Below are 21,038 nucleotides of genomic sequence, written 5' to 3'. Positions count from 1 at the left end.
AGTCGCGCCCGGTGTCGCATTTCATAGTATATAACGAAAGAGATGAATCAGGTTACAGTTTAGCCACCACTATACCAGCGGTGTATGTGTATATAAAATTAGGGCAAACAAAAGTTACGCTGCCGCATCCGCTGGTTCGAACCTGCGAGCCGCGCCCGGTGTCGCATTTTATAGTATGTAACGAAAGAGATGCATCATGTTACAGATTAGCCACCACTATACCAGCGGTGTATGTGTAGATAAAATTAGGGCAAACAAAAGATACGCTGCCGCATCCGCTGGTTCGAACCTGCGAGCAGCGCCCGGTGTCGCATTTTATAGTATGTAACGAAAGAGATGAATCAGGTAACAGTTTAGCCTCGGCTATACCAGCGGTGTATGTGTGTATAAAATTAGGGCAAACAAAAGTTACGCTGCCGCATCCGCTGGTTCGAACCTGCGAGCCGCGCCCGGTGTCGCATTTTATAGTATGTAACGAAAGAGATGAATCAGGTTACAGTTTAGCCACCACTATACCAGCGGTGTATGTGTATATAAAATTAGGGCAAACAAAAGTTACGCTGCCGCATCCGCTGGTTCGAACCTGCGAGTCGCGCCCGGTGTCGCATTTCGTAGTATGTAACGAAAGAGATGCATCACGTTACAGATTAGCCACCACTATACCAGCGGTGTATGTGTATATAAAATTAGGGCAAACAAAAGTTGCGCTGCCGCATCCGCTGGTTCGAACCTGCGAGCAGCGCCCGGTGTCGCATTTTATAGTATGTAACGAAAGAGATTAATCAGGTAACAGTTTAGCCACGGCGATACCAGCGGTGTATGTGTGTATAAAATTAGGGCAAACAAAAGTTACGCTGCCGTATCCGCTGGTTCGAACCTGCGAGCCACGCCCGGTGTCGCATTTCGTAGTATGTAACGAAAGAGATGCATCACGTTACAGATTAGCCACCACTATACCAGCGGTGTATGTGTATATAAAATTAGGGCAAACAAAAGTTGCGCTGCCGCATCCGCTGGTTCGAACCTGCGAGCAGCGCCCGGTGTCGCATTTTATAGTATGTAACGAAAGAGATTAATCAGGTAACAGTTTAGCCACGGCTATACCAGCGGTGTATGTGTGTATAAAATTAGGGCAAACAAAAGTTACGCTGCCGTATCCGCTGATTCGAACCTGCGAGCAGCGCCCGGTGTCGCATTTTATAGTATATAACGAAAGAGATGAATCAGGTTACAGATTAGCCACCACTATACCAGCGGTGTATGTGTGTATAAAATTAGGGCAAACAAAAGTTACGCTGCCGTATCCGCTGGTTCGAACCTGCGAGCCACGCCCGGTGTCGCATTTCGTAGTATGTAACGAAAGAGATGCATCACGTTACAGATTAGCCACCACTATACCAGCGGTGTATGTGTATATAAAATTAGGGCAAACAAAAGTTGCGCTGCCGCATCCGCTGGTTCGAACCTGCGAGCAGCGCCCGGTGTCGCATTTTATAGTATGTAACGAAAGAGATTAATCAGGTAACAGTTTAGCCACGGCTATACCAGCGGTGTATGTGTATATAAAATTAGGGCAAACAAAAGTTGCGCTGCCGCATCCGCTGGTTCGAACCTGCGAGCAGCGCCCGGTGTCGCATTTTATAGTATATAACGAAAGAGATGAATCAGGTTACAGATTAGCCACCACTATACCAGCGGTGTATGTGTGTATAAAATTAGGGCAAACAAAAGTTACGCTGCCGTATCCGCTGGTTCGAACCTGCGAGCCACGCCCGGTGTCGCATTTCGTAGTATGTAACGAAAGAGATGCATCACGTTACAGATTAGCCACCACTATACCAGCGGTGTATGTGTATATAAAATTAGGGCAAACAAAAGTTGCGCTGCCGCATCCGCTGGTTCGAACCTGCGAGCAGCGCCCGGTGTCGCATTTTATAGTATGTAACGAAAGAGATTAATCAGGTAACAGTTTAGCCACGGCTATACCAGCGGTGTATGTGTGTATAAAATTAGGGCAAACAAAAGTTACGCTGCCGTATCCGCTGATTCGAACCTGCGAGGCGCGCCCGGTGTCGCATTTTATAGTATGTAACGAAAGAGATTAATCAGGTAACAGTTTAGCCACGGCTATACCAGCGGTGTATGTGTGTATAAAATTAGGGCAAACAAAAGTTACGCTGCCGCATCCGCTGGTTCGAACCTGCGAGTCGCGCCCGGTGTCGCATTTCATAGTATATAACGAAAGAGATGAATCAGGTTACAGTTTAGCCACCACTATACCAGCGGTGTATGTGTGTATAAAATTAGGGCAAACAAAAGTTACGCTGCCGTATCCGCTGGTTCGAACCTGCGAGCCACGCCCGGTGTCGCATTTCGTAGTATGTAACGAAAGAGATGCATCACGTTACAGATTAGCCACCACTATACCAGCGGTGTATGTGTATATAAAATTAGGGCAAACAAAAGTTGCGCTGCCGCATCCGCAGGTTCGAACCTGCGAGCAGCGCCCGGTGTCGCATTTTATAGTATGTAACGAAAGAGATTAATCAGGTAACAGTTTAGCCACGGCTATACCAGCGGTGTATGTGTGTATAAAATTAGGGCAAACAAAAGTTACGCTGCCGTATCCGCTGGTTCGAACCTGCGAGGCGCGCCCGGTGTCGCATTTCATAGTATATAACGAAAGAGATGCATCACGTTACAGATTAGCCACCACTATACCAGCGGTGTATGTGTATATAAAATTAGGGCAAACAAAAGTTACGCTGCCGCATCCGCTGTTTCGAACCTGCGAGTCGCGCCCGGTGTCGCATTTCATAGTATATAACGAAAGAGATGCATCACGTTACAGATTAGCCACCACTATACCAGCGGTGTATGTGTATATAAAATTAGGGCAAACAAAAGTTACGCTGCCGCATCCGCTGTTTCGAACCTGCGAGTCGCGCCCGGTGTCGCATTTCATAGTATGTAACGAAAGAGATTAATCAGGTAACAGTTTAGCCACGGCTATACCAGCGGTGTATGTGTGTATAAAATTAGGGCAAACAAAAGTTACGCTGCCGTATCCGCTGGTTCGAACCTGCGAGGCGCGCCCGGTGTCGCATTTCATAGTATATAACGAAAGATATGCATCACGTTACAGATTAGCCAACACTATACCAGCGGTGTATGTGTATATAAAATTAGGGCAAACAAAAGTTACGCGTCCGCATCCGCTGGTTCGAACCTGCGAGGCGCGCCCGGTGTCGCATTTCATAGTATATAACGAAAGAGATGCATCACGTTACAGATTAGCCACCACTATACCAGCGGTGTATGTGTATATAAAATTAGGGCAAACAAAAGTTACGCTGCCGCATCCGCTGGTTCGAACCTGCAAGCCGCGCCCGGTGTCGCATTTCATAGTATGTAACGAAAGAGATGCATCACGTTACAGATTAGCCACCACTATACCAGCGGTGTATGTGTATATAAAATTAGGGCAAACAAAAGTTACGCTGCCGTATCCGCTGGTTCGAACCTGCGAGCCACGCCCGGTGTCGCATTTCATAGTATATAACGAAAGAGATGCATCACGTTACAGATTAGCCATCACTATACCAGCGGTGTATGTGTATATAAAATTAGGGCAAACAAAAGTTACGCTGCCGTATCCGCTGGTTCGAACCTGCGAGCCACGCCCGGTGTCGCATTTCATAGTATGTAACGAAAGAGATGCATCACGTTACAGATTAGCCACCACTATACCAGCGGTGTATGTGTATATAAAATTAGGGCAAACAAAAGTTGCGCTGCCGCATCCGCTGGTTCGAACCTGCGAGCAGCGCCCGGTGTCGCATTTTATAGTATGTCACGAAAGAGATTAATCAGGTAACAGTTTAGCCACGGCTATACCAGCGGTGTATGTGTATATAAAATTAGGGCAAACAAAAGTTACGCTGCCGCATCCGCTGGTTCGAACCTGCAAGCCGCGCCCGGTGTCGCATTTCATAGTATATAACGAAAGAGATGCATAACGTTACAGATTAGCCACCACTATACCAGCGGTGTATGTGTATATAAAATTAGGGCAAACAAAAGTTACGCTGCCGCATCCGCTGGTTCGAACCTGCAAGCCGCGCCCGGTGTCGCATTTCATAGTATATAACGAAAGAGATGCATCACGTTACAGATTAGCCACCACTATACCAGCGGTGTATGTGTATATAAAATTAGGGCAAACAAAAGTTGCGCTGCCGCATCCGCTGGTTCGAACCTGCGAGCAGCGCCCGGTGTCGCATTTTATAGTATGTAACGAAAGAGATTAATCAGGTAACAGTTTAGCCACGGCTATACCAGCGGTGTATGTGTATATAAAATTAGGGCAAACAAAAGTTACGCTGCCGCATCCGCTGGTTCGAACCTGCAAGCCGCGCCCGGTGTCGCATTTCATAGTATATGACGAAAGAGATGCATAACGTTACAGATTAGCCACCACTATACCAGCGGTGTATGTGTATATAAAATTAGGGCAAACAAAAGTTACGCTGCCGCATCCGCTGGTTCGAACCTGCGAGCCGCGCCCGGTGTCGCATTTCATAGTATATAACGAAAGAGATGCATAACGTTACAGATTAGCCACCACTATACCAGCGGTGTATGTGTATATAAAATTAGGGCAAACAAAAGTTACGCTGCCGTATCCGCTGGTTCGAACCTGCGAGGCGCGCCCGGTGTCGCATTTCATGGTATATAACGAAAGATATGCATCACGTTACAGATTAGCCAACACTATACCAGCGGTGTATGTGTATATAAAATTAGGGCAAACAAAAGTTGCGCTGCCGCATCCGCTGGTTCGAACCTGCAAGCCGCGCCCGGTGTCGCATTTCATAGTATATAACGAAAGAGATGCATCACGTTACAGATTAGCCACCACTATACCAGCGGTGTATGTGTATATAAAATTAGGGCAAACAAAAGTTACGCTGCCGCATCCGCTGGTTCGAACCTGCAAGCCGCGCCCGGTGTCGCATTTCATAGTATATAACGAAAGAGATGCATAACGTTACAGATTAGCCACCACTATACCAGCGGTGTATGTGTATATAAAATTAGGGCAAACAAAAGTTACGCTGCCGCATCCGCTGGTTCGAACCTGCAAGCCGCGCCCGGTGTCGCATTTCATAGTATATAACGAAAGAGATGCATCACGTTACAGATTAGCCACCACTATACCAGCGGTGTATGTGTATATAAAATTAGGGCAAACAAAAGTTACGCTGCCGTATCCGCTGGTTCGAACCTGCGAGCCACGCCCGGTGTCGCATTTCATAGTATGTAACGAAAGAGATGCATCACGTTACAGATTAGCCACCACTATACCAGCGGTGTATGTGTATATAAAATTAGGGCAAACAAAAGTTGCGCTGCCGCATCCGCTGGTTCGAACCTGCGAGCAGCGCCCGGTGTCGCATTTTATAGTATGTCACGAAAGAGATTAATCAGGTAACAGTTTAGCCACGGCTATACCAGCGGTGTATGTGTATATAAAATTAGGGCAAACAAAAGTTACGCTGCCGCATCCGCTGGTTCGAACCTGCAAGCCGCGCCCGGTGTCGCATTTCATAGTATATAACGAAAGAGATGCATAACGTTACAGATTAGCCACCACTATACCAGCGGTGTATGTGTATATAAAATTAGGGCAAACAAAAGTTACGCTGCCGCATCCGCTGGTTCGAACCTGCAAGCCGCGCCCGGTGTCGCATTTCATAGTATATAACGAAAGAGATGCATCACGTTACAGATTAGCCACCACTATACCAGCGGTGTATGTGTATATAAAATTAGGGCAAACAAAAGTTACGCTGCCGTATCCGCTGGTTCGAACCTGCGAGGCGCGCCCGGTGTCGCATTTCATAGTATATAACGAAAGATATGCATCACGTTACAGATTAGCCAACACTATACCAGCGGTGTATGTGTATATAAAATTAGGGCAAACAAAAGTTACGCGTCCGCATCCGCTGGTTCGAACCTGCGAGGCGCGCCCGGTGTCGCATTTCATAGTATATAACGAAAGAGATGCATCACGTTACAGATTAGCCACCACTATACCAGCGGTGTATGTGTATATAAAATTAGGGCAAACAAAAGTTACGCTGCCGCATCCGCTGGTTCGAACCTGCAAGCCGCGCCCGGTGTCGCATTTCATAGTATATAACGAAAGAGATGCATCACGTTACAGATTAGCCACCACGATACCAGCGGTGTATGTGTATATAAAATTAGGGCAAACAAAAGTTACGCTGCCGCATCCGCTGGTTCGAACCTGCAAGCCGCGCCCGGTGTCGCATTTCATAGTATATAACGAAAGAGATGCATAACGTTACAGATTAGCCACCACTATACCAGCGGTGTATGTGTATATAAAATTAGGGCAAACAAAAGTTACGCTGCCGCATCCGCTGTTTCGAACCTGCAAGCCGCGCCCGGTGTCGCATTTCATAGTATGTAACGAAAGAGATGCATAACGTTACAGATTAGCCACCACTATACCAGCGGTGTATGTGTATATAAAATTAGGGCAAACAAAAGTTACGCTGCCGCATCCGCTGGTTCGAACCTGCAAGCCGCGCCCGGTGTCGCATTTCATAGTATATAACGAAAGAGATGCATAACGTTACAGATTAGCCACCACTATACCAGCGGTGTATGTGTATATAAAATTAGGGCAAACAAAAGTTACGCTGCCGCATCCGCTGGTTCGAACCTGCAAGCCGCGCCCGGTGTCGCATTTCATAGTATATAACGAAAGAGATGCATAACGTTACAGATTAGCCACCACTATACCAGCGGTGTATGTGTATATAAAATTAGGGCAAACAAAAGTTACGCTGCCGCATCCGCTGTTTCGAACCTGCAAGCCGCGCCCGGTGTCGCATTTCGTAGTATGTAACGAAAGAGATGCATCACGTTACAGATTAGCCACCACTATACCAGCGGTGTATGTGTATATAAAATTAGGGCAAACAAAAGTTGCGCTGCCGCATCCGCTGGTTCGAACCTGCGAGCAGCGCCCGGTGTCGCATTTTATAGTATGTAACGAAAGAGATTAATCAGGTAACAGTTTAGCCACGGCTATACCAGCGGTGTATGTGTATATAAAATTAGGGCAAACAAAAGTTACGCTGCCGCATCCGCTGGTTCGAACCTGCAAGCCGCGCCCGGTGTCGCATTTCATAGTATATAACGAAAGAGATGCATAACGTTACAGATTAGCCACCACTATACCAGCGGTGTATGTGTATATAAAATTAGGGCAAACAAAAGTTACGCTGCCGCATCCGCTGGTTCGAACCTGCGAGCCGCGCCCGGTGTCGCATTTCATAGTATATAACGAAAGAGATGCATAACGTTACAGATTAGCCACCACTATACCAGCGGTGTATGTGTATATAAAATTAGGGCAAACAAAAGTTACGCTGCCGCATCCGCTGGTTCGAACCTGCAAGCCGCGCCCGGTGTCGCATTTCATAGTATATAACGAAAGAGATGCATAACGTTACAGATTAGCCACCACTATACCAGCGGTGTATGTGTATATAAAATTAGGGCAAACAAAAGTTACGCTGCCGCATCCGCTGGTTCGAACCTGCAAGCCGCGCCCGGTGTCGCATTTCATAGTATATAACGAAAGAGATGCATAACGTTACAGATTAGCCACCACTATACCAGCGGTGTATGTGTATATAAAATTAGGGCAAACAAAAGTTACGCTGCCGCATCCGCTGGTTCGAACCTGCGAGCCGCGCCCGGTGTCGCATTTCATAGTATATAACGAAAGAGATGCATAACGTTACAGATTAGCCACCACTATACCAGCGGTGTATGTGTATATAAAATTAGGGCAAACAAAAGTTACGCTGCCGCATCCGCTGGTTCGAACCTGCAAGCCGCGCCCGGTGTCGCATTTCATAGTATATAACGAAAGAGATGCATAACGTTACAGATTAGCCACCACTATACCAGCGGTGTATGTGTATATAAAATTAGGGCAAACAAAAGTTACGCTGCCGCATCCGCTGGTTCGAACCTGGGAGCCGTGCCCGGTGTCGCATTTCATAGTATATAACGAAAGAGATGCATAACGTTACAGATTAGCCACCACTATACCAGCGGTGTATGTGTATATAAAATTAGGGCAAACAAAAGTTACGCTGCCGCATCCGCTGGTTCGAACCTGCGAGCCGCGCCCGGTGTCGCATTTCATAGTATATAACGAAAGAGATGCATAACGTTACAGATTAGCCACCACTATACCAGCGGTGTATGTGTATATAAAATTAGGGCAAACAAAAGTTACGCTGCCGCATCCGCTGGTTCGAACCTGGGAGCCGCGCCCGGTGTCGCATTTCATAGTATGTGACGAAAGAGATGAATCAGGTTAAAGTTTAGCCACCACTATACCAGCGGTGTATGTGTATATAAAATTAGGGCAAACAAAAGTTACGCTGCCGCATCCGCTGGTTCGAACCTGCGAGCCGCGCCCGGTGTCGCATTTCATAGTATATAACGAAAGAGATGCATAACGTTACAGTTTAGCCACCACTATACCAGCGGTGTATGTGTATATAAAATTAGGGCAAACAAAAGTTACGCTGCCGCATCCGCTGGTTCGAACCTGCAAGCCGCGCCCGGTGTCGCATTTCATAGTATATAACGAAAGAGATGCATAACGTTACAGATTAGCCACCACTATACCAGCGGTGTATGTGTATATAAAATTAGGGCAAACAAAAGTTACGCTGCCGCATCCGCTGGTTCGAACCTGCAAGCCGCGCCCGGTGTCGCATTTCATAGTATATAACGAAAGAGATGCATAACGTTACAGATTAGCCACCACTATACCAGCGGTGTATGTGTATATAAAATTAGGGCAAACAAAAGTTACGCTGCCGCATCCGCTGGTTCGAACCTGCGAGCCGCGCCCGGTGTCGCATTTCATAGTATATAACGAAAGAGATGCATAACGTTACAGATTAGCCACCACTATACCAGCGGTGTATGTGTATATAAAATTAGGGCAAACAAAAGTTACGCTGCCGCATCCGCTGGTTCGAACCTGCAAGCCGCGCCCGGTGTCGCATTTCATAGTATATAACGAAAGAGATGCATAACGTTACAGATTAGCCACCACTATACCAGCGGTGTATGTGTATATAAAATTAGGGCAAACAAAAGTTACGCTGCCGCATCCGCTGGTTCGAACCTGGGAGCCGTGCCCGGTGTCGCATTTCATAGTATATAACGAAAGAGATGCATAACGTTACAGATTAGCCACCACTATACCAGCGGTGTATGTGTATATAAAATTAGGGCAAACAAAAGTTACGCTGCCGCATCCGCTGGTTCGAACCTGCGAGCCGCGCCCGGTGTCGCATTTCATAGTATGTGACGAAAGAGATGAATCAGGTTAAAGTTTAGCCACCACTATACCAGCGGTGTATGTGTATATAAAATTAGGGCAAACAAAAGTTACGCTGCCGCATCCGCTGGTTCGAACCTGCGAGCCGCGCCCGGTGTCGCATTTCATAGTATGTGACGAAAGAGATGAATCAGGTTAAAGTTTAGCCACGGCTATACCAGCGGTGTATGTGTGTATAAAATTAGGGCAAACAAAAGTTACGCTGCCGCATCCGCTGGTTCGAACCTGCAAGCCGCGCCCGGTGTCGCATTTCATAGTATATAACGAAAGAGATGCATAACGTTACAGATTAGCCACCACTATACCAGCGGTGTATGTGTATATAAAATTAGGGCAAACAAAAGTTACGCTGCCGCATCCGCTGGTTCGAACCTGCAAGCCGCGCCCGGTGTCGCATTTCATAGTATATAACGAAAGAGATGCATAACGTTACAGATTAGCCACCACTATACCAGCGGTGTATGTGTATATAAAATTAGGGCAAACAAAAGTTACGCTGCCGCATCCGCTGGTTCGAACCTGCAAGCCGCGCCCGGTGTCGCATTTCATAGTATATAACGAAAGAGATGCATAACGTTACAGATTAGCCACCACTATACCAGCGGTGTATGTGTATATAAAATTAGGGCAAACAAAAGTTACGCTGCCGCATCCGCTGGTTCGAACCTGCGAGCCGCGCCCGGTGTCGCATTTCATAGTATATAACGAAAGAGATGCATAACGTTACAGATTAGCCACCACTATACCAGCGGTGTATGTGTATATAAAATTAGGGCAAACAAAAGTTACGCTGCCGCATCCGCTGGTTCGAACCTGCAAGCCGCGCCCGGTGTCGCATTTCATAGTATATAACGAAAGAGATGCATAACGTTACAGATTAGCCACCACTATACCAGCGGTGTATGTGTATATAAAATTAGGGCAAACAAAAGTTACGCTGCCGCATCCGCTGGTTCGAACCTGCAAGCCGCGCCCGGTGTCGCATTTCATAGTATATAACGAAAGAGATGCATAACGTTACAGATTAGCCACCACTATACCAGCGGTGTATGTGTATATAAAATTAGGGCAAACAAAAGTTACGCTGCCGCATCCGCTGGTTCGAACCTGCGAGCCGCGCCCGGTGTCGCATTTCATAGTATATAACGAAAGAGATGCATAACGTTACAGATTAGCCACCACTATACCAGCGGTGTATGTGTATATAAAATTAGGGCAAACAAAAGTTACGCTGCCGCATCCGCTGGTTCGAACCTGCAAGCCGCGCCCGGTGTCGCATTTCATAGTATATAACGAAAGAGATGCATAACGTTACAGATTAGCCACCACTATACCAGCGGTGTATGTGTATATAAAATTAGGGCAAACAAAAGTTACGCTGCCGCATCCGCTGGTTCGAACCTGGGAGCCGCGCCCGGTGTCGCATTTCATAGTATGTGACGAAAGAGATGAATCAGGTTAAAGTTTAGCCACCACTATACCAGCGGTGTATGTGTATATAAAATTAGGGCAAACAAAAGTTACGCTGCCGCATCCGCTGGTTCGAACCTGCGAGCCGCGCCCGGTGTCGCATTTCATAGTATATAACGAAAGAGATGCATAACGTTACAGTTTAGCCACCACTATACCAGCGGTGTATGTGTATATAAAATTAGGGCAAACAAAAGTTACGCTGCCGCATCCGCTGGTTCGAACCTGCAAGCCGCGCCCGGTGTCGCATTTCATAGTATATAACGAAAGAGATGCATAACGTTACAGATTAGCCACCACTATACCAGCGGTGTATGTGTATATAAAATTAGGGCAAACAAAAGTTACGCTGCCGCATCCGCTGGTTCGAACCTGGGAGCCGCGCCCGGTGTCGCATTTCATAGTATGTGACGAAAGAGATGAATCAGGTTAAAGTTTAGCCACCACTATACCAGCGGTGTATGTGTGTATAAAATTAGGGCAAACAAAAGTTACGCTGCCGCATCCGCTGGTTCGAACCTGCGAGCCGCGCACGGTGTCGCATTTTATAGTATGTAACGAAAGAGATTAATCAGGTAACAGTTTAGCCACGGCTATACCAGCGGTGTATGTGTGTATAAAATTAGGGCAAACAAAAGTTACGCTGCCGCATCCGCTGGTTCGAACCTGCGAGTCGCGCCCGGTGTCGCATTTCATAGTATATAACGAAAGAGATGAATCAGGTTACAGTTTAGCCACCACTATACCAGCGGTGTATGTGTGTATAAAATTAGGGCAAACAAAAGTTACGCTGCCGTATCCGCTGGTTCGAACCTGCGAGCCACGCCCGGTGTCGCATTTCGTAGTATGTAACGAAAGAGATTAATCAGGTAACAGTTTAGCCACGGCTATACCAGCGGTGTATGTGTGTATAAAATTAGGGCAAACAAAAGTTACGCTGCCGCATCCGCTGGTTCGAACCTGCAAGCCACGCCCGGTGTCGCATTTCATAGTATATAACGAAAGAGATGCATAACGTTACAGATTAGCCACCACTATACCAGCGGTGTATGTGTATATAAAATTAGGGCAAACAAAAGTTACGCTGCCGCATCCGCTGGTTCGAACCTGGGAGCCGCGCCCGGTGTCGCATTTCATAGTATGTGACGAAAGAGATGAATCAGGTTAAAGTTTAGCCACCACTATACCAGCGGTGTATGTGTATATAAAATTAGGGCAAACAAAAGTTGCGCTGCCGCATCCGCTGGTTCGAACCTGCGAGCAGCGCCCGGTGTCGCATTTTATAGTATGTAACGAAAGAGATTAATCAGGTAACAGTTTAGCCACGGCTATACCAGCGGTGTATGTGTGTATAAAATTAGGGCAAACAAAAGTTACGCTGCCGTATCCGCTGGTTCGAACCTGCGAGGCGCGCCCGGTGTCGCATTTTATAGTATATAACGAAAGAGATGCATCACGTTACAGATTAGCCACCACTATACCAGCGGTGTATGTGTATATAAAATTAGGGCAAACAAAAGTTACGCTGCCGCATCCGCTGGTTCGAACCTGCGAGCCGCGCCCGGTGTCGCATTTCATAGTATGTAACGAAAGAGATGCATAACGTTACAGTTTAGCCACCACTATACCAGCGGTGTATGTGTATATAAAATTAGGGCAAACAAAAGTTACGCTGCCGCATCCGCTGGTTCGAACCTGCAAGCCGCGCCCGGTGTCGCATTTCATAGTATGTAACGAAAGAGATGCATAACGTTACAGATTAGCCACCGCTATACCAGCGGTGTATGTGTATATAAAATTAGGGCAAACGAAAGTTACGCTGCCGCATCCGCTGGTTCGAACCTGGGAGCCGGGCCCGGTGTCGCATTTCATAGTATGTGACGAAAGAGATGAATCAGGTTAAAGTTTAGCCACCACTATACCAGCGGTGTATGTGTGTATAAAATTAGGGCAAACAAAAGTTACGCTGCCGCATCCGCTGGTTCGAACCTGCGAGCCGCGCACGGTGTCGCATTTTATAGTATGTAACGAAAGAGATTAATCAGGTAACAGTTTAGCCACGGCTATACCAGCGGTGTATGTGTGTATAAAATTAGGGCAAACAAAAGTTACGCTGCCGCATCCGCTGGTTCGAACCTGCGAGTCGCGCCCGGTGTCGCATTTCATAGTATATAACGAAAGAGATGAATCAGGTTACAGTTTAGCCACCACTATACCAGCGGTGTATGTGTGTATAAAATTAGGGCAAACAAAAGTTACGCTGCCGTATCCGCTGGTTCGAACCTGCGAGCAGCGCCCGGTGTCGCATTTTATAGTATGTAACGAAAGAGATTAATCAGGTAACAGTTTAGCCACGGCTATACCAGCGGTGTATGTGTGTATAAAATTAGGGCAAACAAAAGTTACGCTGCCGCATCCGCTGGTTCGAACCTGCGAGTCGCGCCCGGTGTCGCATTTCGTAGTATGTAACGAAAGAGATGCATCACGTTACAGATTAGCCACCTCTATACCAGCGGTGTATGTGTATATAAAATTAGGGCAAACAAAAGTTGCGCTGCCGCATCCGCTGGTTCGAACCTGCGAGCAGCGCCCGGTGTCGCATTTTATAGTATGTAACGAAAGAGATTAATCAGGTAACAGTTTAGCCACGGCTATACCAGCGGTGTATGTGTGTATAAAATTAGGGCAAACAAAAGTTACGCTGCCGTATCCGCTGGTTCGAACCTGCGAGGCGCGCCCGGTGTCGCATTTCATAGTATATAACGAAAGAGATGCATCACGTTACAGATTAGCCACCACTATACCAGCGGTGTATGTGTATATAAAATTAGGGCAAACAAAAGTTACGCTGCCGCATCCGCTGTTTCGAACCTGCGAGTCGCGCCCGGTGTCGCATTTCATAGTATATAACGAAAGAGATGCATCACGTTACAGATTAGCCACCACTATACCAGCGGTGCATGTGTATATAAAATTAGGGCAAACAAAAGTTACGCTGCCGCATCCGCTGTTTCGAACCTGCGAGTCGCGCCCGGTGTCGCATTTCATAGTATATAACGAAAGAGATGCATCACGTTACAGATTAGCCACCACTATACCAGCGGTGTATGTGTATATAAAATTAGGGCAAACAAAAGTTACGCTGCCGCATCCGCTGTTTCGAACCTGCAAGCCGCGCCCGGTGTCGCATTTCATAGTATGTAACGAAAGAGATGCATAACGTTACAGATTAGCCACCACTATACCAGCGGTGTATGTGTATATAAAATTAGGGCAAACAAAAGTTACGCTGCCGTATCCGCTGGTTCGAACCTGCAAGCCGCGCCCGGTGTCGCATTTCATAGTATGTAACGAAAGAGATGCATAACGTTACAGATTAGCCACCACTATACCAGCGGTGTATGTGTATATAAAATTAGGGCAAACAAAAGTTACGCTGCCGCATCCGCTGGTTCGAACCTGCAAGCCGCGCCCGGTGTCGCATTTCATAGTATATAACGAAAGAGATGCATAACGCTACAGATTAGCCACCACTATACCAGCGGTGTATGTGTATATAAAATTAGGGCAAACAAAAGTTACGCTGCCGTATCCGCTGGTTCGAACCTGCGAGCCACGCCCGGTGTCGCATTTCGTAGTATGTAACGAAAGAGATGCATCACGTTACAGATTAGCCACCACTATACCAGCGGTGTATGTGTATATAAAATTAGGGCAAACAAAAGTTGCGCTGCCGCATCCGCTGGTTCGAACCTGCGAGCAGCGCCCGGTGTCGCATTTTATAGTATGTAACGAAAGAGATTAATCAGGTAACAGTTTAGCCACGGCTATACCAGCGGTGTATGTGTGTATAAAATTAGGGCAAACAAAAGTTACGCTGCCGCATCCGCTGGTTCGAACCTGCAAGCCGCGCCCGGTGTCGCATTTCATAGTATATAACGAAAGAGATGCATAACGTTACAGATTAGCCACCACTATACCAGCGGTGTATGTGTATATAAAATTAGGGCAAACAAAAGTTACGCTGCCGCATCCGCTGGTTCGAACCTGCAAGCCGCGCCCGGTGTCGCATTTCATAGTATATAACGAAAGAGATGCATAACGTTACAGATTAGCCACCACTATACCAGCGGTGTATGTGTATATAAAATTAGGGCAAACAAAAGTTACGCTGCCGCATCCGCTGGTTCGAACCTGCAAGCCGCGCCCGGTGTCGCATTTCATAGTATATAACGAAAGAGATGCATAACGTTACAGATTAGCCACCACTATACCAGCGGTGTATGTGTATATAAAATTAGGGCAAACAAAAGTTACGCTGCCGCATCCGCTGGTTCGAACCTGCAAGCCGCGCCCGGTGTCGCATTTCATAGTATATAACGAAAGAGATGCATAACGTTACAGATTAGCCACCACTATACCAGCGGTGTATGTGTATATAAAATTAGGGCAAACAAAAGTTACGCTGCCGCATCCGCTGGTTCGAACCTGCAAGCCGCGCCCGGTGTCGCATTTCATAGTATATAACGAAAGAGATGCATAACGTTACAGATTAGCCACCACTATACCAGCGGTGTATGTGCATATAAAATTAGGGCAAACAAAAGTTACGCTGCCGCATCCGCTGGTTCGAACCTGCAAGCCGCGCCCGGTGTCGCATTTCATAGTATATAACGAAAGAGATGCATAACGTTACAGATTAGCCACCACTATACCAGCGGTGTATGTGTATATAAAATTAGGGCAAACAAAAGTTACGCTGCCGCATCCGCTGGTTCGAACCTGCAAGCCGCGCCCGGTGTCGCATTTCATAGTATATAACGAAAGAGATGCATAACGTTACAGATTAGCCACCACTATACCAGCGGTGTATGTGTATATAAAATTAGGGCAAACAAAAGTTACGCTGCCGCATCCGCTGGTTCGAACCTGCAAGCCGCGCCCGGTGTCGCATTTCATAGTATATAACGAAAGAGATGCATAACGTTCCAGATTAGCCACCACTATACCAGCGGTGTATGTGTATATAAAATTAGGGCAAACAAAAGTTACGCTGCCGCATCCGCTGTTTCGAACCTGCAAGCCGCGCCCGGTGTCGCATTTCATAGTATGTAACGAAAGAGATGCATAACGTTACAGATTAGCCACCACTATACCAGCGGTGTATGTGTATATAAAATTAGGGCAAACAAAAGTTACGCTGCCGCATCCGCTGGTTCGAACCTGCAAGCCGCGCCCGGTGTCGCATTTCATAGTATATAACGAAAGAGATGCATAACGTTACAGATTAGCCACCACTATACCAGCGGTGTATGTGTATATAAAATTGGGGCAAACAAAAGTTACGCTGCCGCATCCGCTGGTTCGAACCTGCGAGCCGCGCCCGGTGTCGCATTTCATAGTATGTAACGAAAGAGATGCATAACGTTACAGTTTAGCCACCACTATACCAGCGGTGTATGTGTATATAAAATTAGGGCAAACAAAAGTTACGCTGCCGCATCCGCTGGTTCGAACCTGCGAGCCGCGCCCGGTGTCGCATTTCATAGTATGTAACGAAAGAGATGCATAACGTTACAGATTAGCCACCACTATACCAGCGGTGTATGTGTATATAAAATTAGGGCAAACAAAAGTTACGCTGCCGCATCCGCTGGTTCGAACCTGCGAGCCGCGCCCGGTGTCGCATTTCATAGTATGTAACGAAAGAGATGCATAACGTTACAGTTTAGCCACCACTATACCAGCGGTGTATGTGTATATAAAATTAGGGCAAACAAAAGTTACGCTGCCGCATCCGCTGGTTCGAACCTGCGAGCCGCGCCCGGTGTCGCATTTCATAGTATGTAACGAAAGAGATGCATAACGTTACAGATTAGCCACCACTATACCAGCGGTGTATGTGTATATAAAATTAGGGCAAACAAAAGTTACGCTGCCGCATCCGCTGGTTCGAACCTGCGAGCCGCGCCCGGTGTCGCATTTCATAGTATATAACGAAAGAGATGCATAACGTTACAGATTAGCCACCACTATACCAGCGGTGTATGTGTATATAAAATTAGGGCAAACAAAAGTTACGCTGCCGCATCCGCTGGTTCGAACCTGCAAGCCGCGCCCGGTGTCGCATTTCATAGTATATAACGAAAGAGATGCATAACGTTACAGATTAGCCACCACTATACCAGCGGTGTATGTGTATATAAAATTAGGGCAAACAAAAGTTACGCTGCCGCATCCGCTGGTTCGAACCTGGGAGCCGTGCCCGGTGTCGCATTTCATAGTATATAACGAAAGAGATGCATAACGTTACAGATTAGCCACTACTATACCAGCGGTGTATGTGTATATAAAATTAGGGCAAACAAAAGTTACGCTGCCGCATCCGCTGGTTCGAACCTGCGAGCCGCGCCCGGTGTCGCATTTCATAGTATATAACGAAAGAGATGCATAACGTTACAGTTTAGCCACCACTATACCAGCGGTGTATGTGTATATAAAATTAGGGCAAACAAAAGTTACGCTGCCGCATCCGCTGGTTCGAACCTGCAAGCCGCGCCCGGTGTCGCATTTCATAGTATATAACGAAAGAGATGCATAACGTTACAGATTAGCCACCACTATACCAGCGGTGTATGTGTATATAAAATTAGGGCAAACAAAAGTTACGCTGCCGCATCCGCTGGTTCGAACCTGGGAGCCGCGCCCGGTGTCGCATTTCATAGTATGTGACGAAAGAGATGAATCAGGTTAAAGTTTAGCCACCACTATACCAGCGGTGTATGTGTGTATAAAATTAGGGCAAACAAAAGTTACGCTGCCGCATCCGCTGGTTCGAACCTGCGAGCCGCGCACGGTGTCGCATTTTATAGTATGTAACGAAAGAGATGAATCAGGTTACAGTTTAGGCACCACTATACCAGCGGTGTATGTGTGTATAAAATTAGGGCAAACAAAAGTTACGCGTCCGCATCCGCTGGTTCGAACCTGCGAGGCGCGCCCGGTGTCGCATTTCATAGTATATAACGAAAGAGATGCATCACGTTACAGATTAGCCACCATTATACCAGCGGTGTATGTGTATATAAAATTAGGGCAAACAAAAGTTACGCTGCCGCATCCGCTGTTTCGAACCTGCGAGCCGCGCCCGGTGTCGCATTTCATAATATGTAACGAAAGAGATGCATAACGTTACAGTTTAGCCACCACTATACCAGCGGTGTATGTGTGTATAAAATTAGGGCAAACAAAGGTTACGCTGCCGCATCCGCTGGTTCGAACCTGCGAGCCGCGCCCGGTGTCGCATTTCATATTATGTAACGAAAGAGATGAATCAGGTTACAGTTTAGCCACCACTATACCAGCGGTGTATGTGTGTATAAAATTAGGGCAAACAAAAGTTACGCGTCCGCATCCGCTGGTTCGAACCTGCGAGGCGCGCCCGGTGTCGCATTTCATAGTATATAACGAAAGAGATGCATCACGTTACAGTTTAGCCACCACTATACCAGCGGTGTATGTGTGTATAAAATTAGGGCAAACAAAAGTTACGCGTCCGCATCCGCTGGTTCGAACCTGCGAGGCGCGCCCGGTGTCGCATTTCATAGTATATAACGAAAGAGATGCATCACGTTACAGATTAGCCACCACTATACCAGCGGTGTATGTGTATATAAAATTAGGGCAAACAAAAGTTACGCTGCCGCATCCGCTGGTTCGAACCTGCGAGCCGCGCCGGTGTCGCATTTCATAGTATGTAACGAAAGAGATGCATCACGTTACAGATTAGCCACCACTATACCAGCGGTGTATGTGTGTATAAAATTAGGGCAAACAAAAGTTACGCTGCCGCATCCGCTGGTTCGAACCTGCGAGCAGCGCCCGGTGTCGCATTTTATAGTATGTAACGAAAGAGATGAATCAGGTAACAGTTTAGCCTCGGCTATACCAGCGGTGTATGTGTATATAAAATTAGGGCAAACAAAAGTTACGCTGCCGCATCCGCTGGTTCGAACCTGCGAGGCGCGCCCGGTGTCGCATTTCATAGTATATAACGAAAGAGATGCATCACGTTACAGATTAGCCACCACTATACCAGCGGTGTATGTGTGTATAAAATTAGGGCAAACAAAAGTTACGCTGCCGCATCCGCTGGTTCGAACCTGCGAGCAGCGCCCGGTGTCGCATTTTATAGTATGTAACGAAAGAGATGAATCAGGTAACAGTTTAGCCTCGGCTATACCAGCGGTGTATGTGTATATAAAATTAGGGCAAACAAAAGTTACGCTGCCGCATCCGCTGGTTCGAACCTGCGAGCCGCGCCGGTGTCGCATTTCATAGTATGTAACGAAAGAGATGCATCACGTTACAGATTAGCCACCACTATACCAGCGGTGTATGTGTGTATAAAATTAGGGCAAACAAAAGTTACGCTGCCGCATCCGCTGGTTCGAACCTGCGAGCAGCGCCCGGTGTCGCATTTCATAGTATGTAACGAAAGAGATGCATCACGTTACAGATTAGCCACCACTATACCAGCGGTGTATGTGTGTATAAAATTAGGGCAAACAAAAGTTACGCTGCCGCATCCGCTGGTTCGAACCTGCGAGCCGCGCCGGTGTCGCATTTCATAGTATGTAACGAAAGAGATGCATCACGTTACAGATTAGCCACCACTATACCAGCGGTGTATGTGTATATAAAATTAGGGCAAACAAAAGTTACGCTGCCGCATCCGCTGGTTCGAACCTGCGAGCAGCGCCCGGTGTCGCATTTCATAGTATGTAACGAAAGAGATGCATCACGTTACAGATTAGCCACCATTATACCAGCGGTGTATGTGTATATAAAATTAGGGCAAACAAAAGTTACGCTGCCGCATCCGCTGTTTCGAACCTGCGAGCCGCGCCCGGTGTCGCATTTCATAGTATGTAACGAAAGAGATGCATCACGTTACAGATTAGCCACCATTATACCAGCGGTGTATGTGTGTATAAAATTAGGGCAAACAAAAGTTACGCGTCCGCATCCGCTGGTTCGAACCTGCGAGGCGCGCCCGGTGTCGCATTTCATAGTATATAACGAAAGAGATGCATCACGTTACAGATTAGCCACCACTATACCAGCGGTGTATGTGTATATAAAATTAGGGCAAACAAAAGTTACGCGTCCGCATCCGCTGGTTCGAACCTGCGAGGCGCGCCCGGTGTCGCATTTCATAGTATATAACGAAAGAGATGCATCACGTTACAGATTAGCCACCATTATACCAGCGGTGTATGTGTATATAAAATTAGGGCAAACAAAAGTTACGCTGCCGCATCCGCTGTTTCGAACCTGCGAGCCGCGCCCGGTGTCGCATTTCATAGTATGTAACGAAAGAGATGCATAACGTTACAGTTTAGCCACCACTATACCAGCGGTGTATGTGTGTATAAAATTAGGGCAAACAAAAGTTACGCTGCCGCATCCGCTGGTTCGAACCTGCGAGCCGCGCCCGGTTTCGCATTTCATATTATGTAACGAAAGAGATGAATCAGGTTACAGTTTAGCCACCACTATACCAGCGGTGTATGTGTGTATCAAATTAGGGCAAACAAAAATTACGCGTCCGCATCCGCTGGTTCGAACCTGCGAGGCGCGCCCGGTGTCGCATTTCATAGTATATAACGAAAGAGATGCATCACGTTACAGATTAGCCACCACTATACCAGCGGTGTATGTGTATATAAAATTAGGGCAAACAAAAGTTACGCTGCCGCATCCGCTGGTTCGAACCTGCGAGCCGCGCCGGTGTCGCATTTCATAGTATGTAACGAAAGAGATGCATCACGTGACAGATTAGCCACCACTATACCAGCGGTGTATGTGTGTATAAAATTAGGGCAAACAAAAGTTACGCTGCCGCATCCGCTGGTTCGAACCTGCGAGCAGCGCCCGGTGTCGCATTTTATAGTATGTAACGAAAGAGATGAATCAGGTAACAGTTTAGCCTCGGCTATACCAGCGGTGTATGTGTATATAAAATTAGGGCAAACAAAAGTTACGCTGCCGCATCCGCTGGTTCGAACCTGCGAGGCGCGCCCGGTGTCGCATT

The sequence above is a fragment of the Dermacentor variabilis genome, unplaced genomic scaffold (assembly GCF_050947875.1).
Source record: "Dermacentor variabilis isolate Ectoservices unplaced genomic scaffold, ASM5094787v1 scaffold_12, whole genome shotgun sequence".
Lineage (NCBI taxonomy): Eukaryota > Metazoa > Arthropoda > Arachnida > Ixodida > Ixodidae > Dermacentor > Dermacentor variabilis.
Note: the sequence above shows the minus strand (reverse complement) of the source record.